A 6,952-nucleotide genomic window follows, 5' to 3' on the forward strand; every position below is an offset into this window, starting at 1 on the left:
TGCGCTTCCAGTAGCAGTGAGAGCTTATACCTTACGTGAAGCCTTTATGTAAAAATATATTTTGTAACAACCTCATAGATCTTTAACAAAACCAAGATTTGTATTAGCTTTGTATAAATGTTTGTGGCTTACAATTTTATATGTTTAACTTTTTATAAACTTTCCAGGGACTACTTTTTATTGTAAATTTTTTTTTTTTTTTTTTTTTTTTTTGTTCTCCCTCTCCTTGCTTTAGTTTCAGATTGGCAATAAATTATTTCTAAGGTCTTAGAAGCAAAAAGCATCACTTCCTTTTTATAAAACGGTTTAATTGATTCATAGTTTCAGACCTCTTACACTTTGCTTGTACATGGCTCTGTACATACTCTCCAAAAGTGTTGCCTTTCAGCTATTAATATTTGCCTTGTGTACAAAAATTACTGACGATGAATAAACATATACAGCCTCAGGTTGGTGTTGGGAAATCATTTGTTCAGGTCGAGAATGAGTGGAGACAGACAACTGGTTTTTGTGTTGGTTGGCACAAATCAGTTGCTTTGCTCCTGCCACGTCTTGGGTCTCAAATCTGTAAGAGTAAATCCCTGGTCTCAAGCAAATCCTGTGCTAAAAGGAGCACAGAATTTGCTCCTTTTTCTCCTTCGGGTTCTGCTTGGCCTGGTGTTTTCCTCCCTGCCATGAAAGCACCAGGAAATCGCTGACGTGGGTTTGACTTGAGTTTGGTGCTGAATGTGTGAAATATTGATGGCCCTGGGTGTGTTCTGCACAATCTCCATGAATTATGGATCTCACCGTCGCAGGGTTGAGGCTGTTGGGGTTTTTAAGCTTTTCTGACTAAGCCAGTCTCTGCCTCCTCTAGAAATGGAGCACTGCTGCAACGTGAAGGATTTTGCAGCAAAACTTTGATTTCTCATCAGTTTTTATAGGCCTGAGAAGCTTCGTTTTCCACAGCATCCCTTGGGTTTGGCTGATGTGCCGTGGACACTAAATCCCTGGAAATCCTCAGCCCATGTCATGTGAAGTTTCTTCACGTTCGCAACAGTTTTGGTTTAACTAAACACCTCCCTGCTGCATGTGGGTTGGTGTTCAAGCCTCTTCCTTCCTGTGAAAGTTATTGGGTGGTTGCACAATAACTGCCAGGAGGGAGTGAGAAGTGTCCCTGGCTGTCCCTCCATCAGTGGGACCTGCTTTGGAGCCAACCTTAGCCCTGCTCCTGTGGGGAGCAGAACTGACCCCTGAGCTGTGCTGCAGCTGAGGAGTGAGGAATCTGCCTGGAAATGGGACAGGAGTCTGTGCAGGCCCAGACCCTGCTGGGTTTCCCTCTAAACCAAAGAAGGTGATAGCACTGAGGTACCTGTGGTACCTAACCCACTGAGTGGTTGTGCTTTCCACACAGGCTGAGATGTTTTCACTCTGTGTGACATGGGAATTACTAGATTAAATTAATAAGAAGGATCCAGATATATCAAGTCCCACCAGGTTCTGCAGTAGTGTTTTAGGGCTGGACTGGATGATCTTTGAGGTCTCTTCCAACCTAGTTGATTGTATGATTTGGGCCTAACTTCAGATACTCTTGGATTTCCTTTCTCTGCTTTCCTCCCTTGTGTTTTCATGCCCATGAGGGGCAAGACATTGGTTCCTCCCCGAGTGCAGCTTCCACCACCAGCAGTTTTCTGCACCCTGGGATTCTTACTGTCACTCCTAAGAGAAGCTCCAACTTCCAAGCCATCCCTGCTCCAGGCTGTGAAACACACCATGGCAGAGCCAATGCTTAGCCCCAGTGCAGTAACCAGGCTGCAGATGACTGGGAGATGAGGAATCCAAACATCTCAAATGAGCTGTGCAGCGAAAGGGATCACAGTCCCTGCCCCTGTGTGCAGCCTCTGCTCAGCTCTGTGCAGGGAGCCAAGAGTCTGATTCATTGCTGAGCACCAGATCTGACAAACCTGGGTTTGGGGCAGGCAGAACTGTGCTGCAGTGCTTGCAGCTCCGTGTGGAGGGGAATATTTAAAGCCTGAGGGCTCTGGGGCACTGCAGGGTGAGGCAGAAACATGTTTGTCAGCAGATCCAGTAAGGGAATAAATCCCATTTCTCTGCCTGGGTGGTTGGAAACGTGGTGACCTGGTAAGATGATGCTGATCAGAGCAGACTGGGGTTTATTAATTCAGGACTTTGCAGAGCAGTAAGAAGCACAAGACCTGATGCCTCCAGAGGTGAATTTTCTCCTCTCCCTATTCCAGTATTCAATGCAGTGGTTCTTGGGTCTTGCCTGTGTAAAAGATGCTGACTCCCTTCCTAGGATTCTTCCCGTGCACAGGCAGCATAGCTTTGAGCCCAAATCTCTGCCTGATCCTCAATTCCCTCTCCTATCCAGCACTAGGCCAACCTTGGGTGGCTTCTACCCATGTTGCATCACTGTCTTGTCCTCTCTGATGTTTCCTGCAGCCTGGAAGGCACTCAACTTCTCTGACATAGAAAATAAGCCACTCCTTTATCAGATCCAAAGTGGAAGCAGCAGTGGAAACAAGAAGTGCAGCTATTTTCACACCGAGCCCTCTGTGTACCCCCAGTCTGTGCCTGGGTGTTGTTCGTTGTTTTCAGCTTTTATTGGAGGAGAAAGCAACATCCATCAGTGATACAGATCTTTCTGGGTTTGCCTAGGCAGAGTATGTTGCATTTTTTTCTGTATGAGCTGGATTGGATTATATTGATCTGAGGTCTAATGGTGGGAGCAGCTGTGAATTGATGACTGTTTCCTGCTTCAGCCTCCATTTTCCCCAAAGAAAAGGGAAGCAAACAAAAGAACTTGAGTGAAATCAGCATTTTCAAAGAGTTATTAACATCAGGATTTGCAGGGGGATGCGTTGAGCAAGACTTCAGCAGCATCAGCCTTCTGACATGTCTGGCATTTGCTAAAAATCATCTACAATTAAAGGGAAAACTTCCTCTTTGACTCCTGCAGATGACCCACTCAGCCTCTCCTTCCCTCTCTCCCATCCCCACTTACAAAACTCGAGGAGAAAACCTCTCATTTTTTGCTCTGCTGTGCCTCACAAGGTGCCTGGGAAAGGACTCCAGCCTGACATGACTCTGCAGCTGAAGCCACTCCAGCTCTCCTTCCCTCTCTGCTCCCAATGTCCCTCCCTGCTGATGGCATTGCAGGAAACCTTTATCTGCTCCTTCTCTCACTGCTGCAATACTCAAGGTGAAACACTACTAAATACCTTTTTTTTTTTTTGCCAGCACGTGGCAAATCCTAAATCCTCCTGTGGTTTCCAGTGAAATGCTGGCTGTCATTGCACTACAGTAAAGCAGTGCAGAGTCACCTCTGCTGTTATCTGGGGATGACACTGGGGTAAAGGAACATTTTTCCATGTGCAGACATCAGCAGTAATTCACTGTGGCTGTTTCCTTGTTCAGCTGATTGACACCAGTTGCAAGGACCTAATTGTGGCCTTGCAGTCCCTGAAGGGATACTACAAGAAAGATGGAGAGAGACTATTTCCAAGGGCCTGGAGTGACAGGACAAGGGGGAATGGCTTCAAATTGACAGAGAGGAGGGTTAGATTGGATATTAGGAAGAAATTCTTCCCTATGAGGTGCTGAGGCACTGGCATAGGTTGCCCAGAGCAGCTGTGGCTGCTCCATCCCTGGAAATGTTCTAGGCCAGGTTGGATGGGGCTTGGAGCAACCTGATCTAGTGGAAGGTGTCCCAGCCCATGGCAGGGGGTGGAACAAGATGATCTTTAAGATCCATTCCAAACCATTCCATCATTCTATGATTCCTCCCTTTAGTTGCCTGTATCAGTAGGTTTGATACATGGAGAGCATTTAGACATTTAAAATTCAAATTAATTGCCAGAAGTACCTCCTCTCTAAGAAGCTAGCAAGGTAAAGTGGTGTTTTCCCCTCTCCACAGCAGCAGGGATGGAATATGAAAGCATCTGGCAGGCAGCCAGGCTTCCCACTCCCTGGCTCCATACCCTGTCTCAGCTGCTTGCAGCAAGACAAACGGTTGTGATGATGCCAAATGCAGGAGAGAAGAGGAGGTAAACATAGTCTGGCACCTTTGCTTCCTGCCTTGGCTGTCCTGGGAGCTGGAGGTCAGTGATTCCTGGGCAGCTGGGGCCTGCTGTCCCTTGGGTGGGAGTCACTGCCCACATGGAGGGAATGTTTCTTGGAGCAGAAAACTTCTAGGGTCATCAGGAGGGAGGAAAAAAAGCACTCCAGAGAGCAATCCTCAGCCTGAAATGTTGTCCCAGGCAGGTGAGGTGAGTCACTCCCCAGAAGTGACCAGCCCAGCACTTTGAGATACCTCCAGTGAGGTGAAACCACCTCCACCCACACCTTTGTGCTTCTTTTCCCTGATTAAAGAAAGGCAGGACGGTGTGAGCGTGACAGTGCACCTTTCCCTCAGCACCTCTGGGGGAAAGGTCTAGGCTATCTTCTTGCTGAGGGTGATTTTCAAGGCAGGGCCCTCCAGGAGCTCTTCGTGCCAGGATTTCACCTGTCCCTTCTCCATGCTTACTTTCTAACAGCCACAAACCATTGCAGACACACAGCTCCAGCCCTTGGCAGTGGTGTGGGACATAACCCCACACAATTTACACTTCCTAAAAGCAAAAGAACAACTAAATCATCTGAAACGAAACTGAAAGCTAAAGGTAATTTCCCATTTTCATAGCTGGAGCTCTGTGGATCACACATTCCTGTAGCATAGGCTGATTTTTTTTCCTCCATCTCCTGCTCAGATGGGATTTCTGTTTGTGGGACATGAATGTCATCCCATTTTTACATCCCAGACTGCTTGGGAAGAGCTCCTAATACAGTGTTTGTGAAAAAGACTTCAGAGCTGAATGTATTAGTAAGGGAAACAGCAGCTCTTTGCTTGATTTACATGGCAGGTTTATTCTCTGCACCAGTTCTGTTTCAGCCCTGCACCAGTTGGAAGCTTCAGACCAAACCATCACGGAGGAGCCACGAGGCAGAAGGAGAACCATGATCCATGTTCATGATCCTGTGCCATGATCTGGGCACAGGCTGGATTCCAGGAACATCTGAGCACTAAATATAGCAGCAGTGCTCACTCAGCAGGGTCAGGTCCAGCAGATAACATCCTGCTTCAGGACCAGGATACAGGAGGAATCCTACTGCCCTAGGGGGAGGTGTGAAATTCAGTCTATCCTCACATCAGCTTCCCAGGAAACCCAGGATCCCTCTTCTTCCTGTTTTGGGTCTATTTGAAATGCTGGAGAGAATAATGAAGTTATCAGGGATCAAAATAGAACATTAATGTGTGGATATTGGAACCATGGGCTAAACTCTTGCTCTGTCCTCTATCTTCCAGTGAACCTCACTAGTGTTTGTAAAAGCTTCTGAACACAAAAAGCATCTCATGAGTGTAAATTTTAGAGCTTTTATTTGTTTGGTTTTTAGTAAAAAACCCCAAAGAACTGTTAGGTGTGTTGGGAAAATGCTGCTCCTGACAATGGGATTGAGGACACACCTGTACAAACCAGTAAGCCCAGAGAACCTCCTGCTGTGGTGTTTCCTAGGAAAAATACTCCTGGTTGTATTCATGGAGTCAGGCAATTCCCTGAAGGGTTTCAGCTCCACGAGGAGAGTGTGGTCATGGTGCCTTGTCACTCACAATGCTTTTCCCCCTCAGTTTTGCAAATTCTACCCAAATTCTCCTCCTGGAAGGGAAATGCTCTAGTTACTGAGATCCCCAAGGTCTCCTCACTCGCTGCTGCCTTTCTGCAGGTCTCTCAAAACTTTTAAATTACTTGTATTAATAAAATATGCTCCATCTCTCCCATGCACACATTTTAAATTAATAATTGCAATCCTGCTGTAAGTTGAGGCTGGAACAAACCAGAGCAGCATTTGCCAGGCCTGGTGTACCTGTTTACCTCATGGCTGATCTGACCTGGGCTTGAACACTTCCAAGGATGGGACAGCCACAGCTTCCCTGGGCTCCTGCTGCCTCTGTGTCCCCTTCCCATGTGTCCCTATCCTGCATATCTCCATCCTGTGTATCCCTATCCTACATATCTCCATCCTGTGTATCCCTATCCTGCATATCTCCATCCTGCATGTCCTTGTCCTGCGTCCCTGTCCCAACATGTCCTGATCCTCTATCTTCCCATCCTGTGTGTCCCCATCCCATGTGTCCCTATCCTGTATATCCCTATCCTGTGTGTCCCCGATCCATGTGTCCCCATCCTCTATCTCCCTATCCTGTGTACCCCTGTCCTGCATGTCCCATCCTGCATGTCCCATCCCGTGTGTCCCTATCCTGCATGTCCCTATCCTGTGTGTCCCATCCCACATGTCCCTATTCTGCATATCCTTATCCTGAGTGTCCCTATCCTGCATCTCCCTGTCCCACATGTCCCATCCTGCGTGTCCCTATCCTGCATGTCCCTATCCTGTAGGTCCCTATCCCACATATCCCTATCCTACGTGTCCCTATCCTGTGTGTCCCATCCCACATGTCCCTATTCTGCATATCCTTATCCTGAGTGTCCCTATCCTGCATCTCCCTGTCCCACATGTCCCATCCTGCGTGTCCCTATCCTGCATGTCCCTATCCTGTGTCCCATCCTGTGTGTCCCACCCTACATATCCCTATCCTGCATATCTCTATCCTGTGGGTCCCTATCCCTCATGTCCACCCGGTGTCCACCCCGTGTCTATCCCGTGTGTCCACCCCATGTCCATCCTGTGTGTCCATCCCGTGTCCACCCCGTGTCCACCATGTGTCTATCCCATGTGTCCATCCCGTGTGTCCATCCTGTGTCCATCCCATGTCCATCCCGTGTCCCTCCCATGTCCATCCCGTGTGTCCATCCCATGTCCATCCCAAGTCCATCCCGTGTCCATCCTGTGTCCATCCCGTGTCCATCCTGTGTCCACCCTGTGTCCCTCCCATGTCCATCCCGTGTCCATCCCG

This window comes from Acanthisitta chloris, unplaced genomic scaffold (assembly GCF_000695815.1).
Source record: "Acanthisitta chloris isolate BGI_N310 unplaced genomic scaffold, ASM69581v1 scaffold15032, whole genome shotgun sequence".
In the NCBI taxonomy this organism is placed as follows: domain Eukaryota; kingdom Metazoa; phylum Chordata; class Aves; order Passeriformes; family Acanthisittidae; genus Acanthisitta; species Acanthisitta chloris.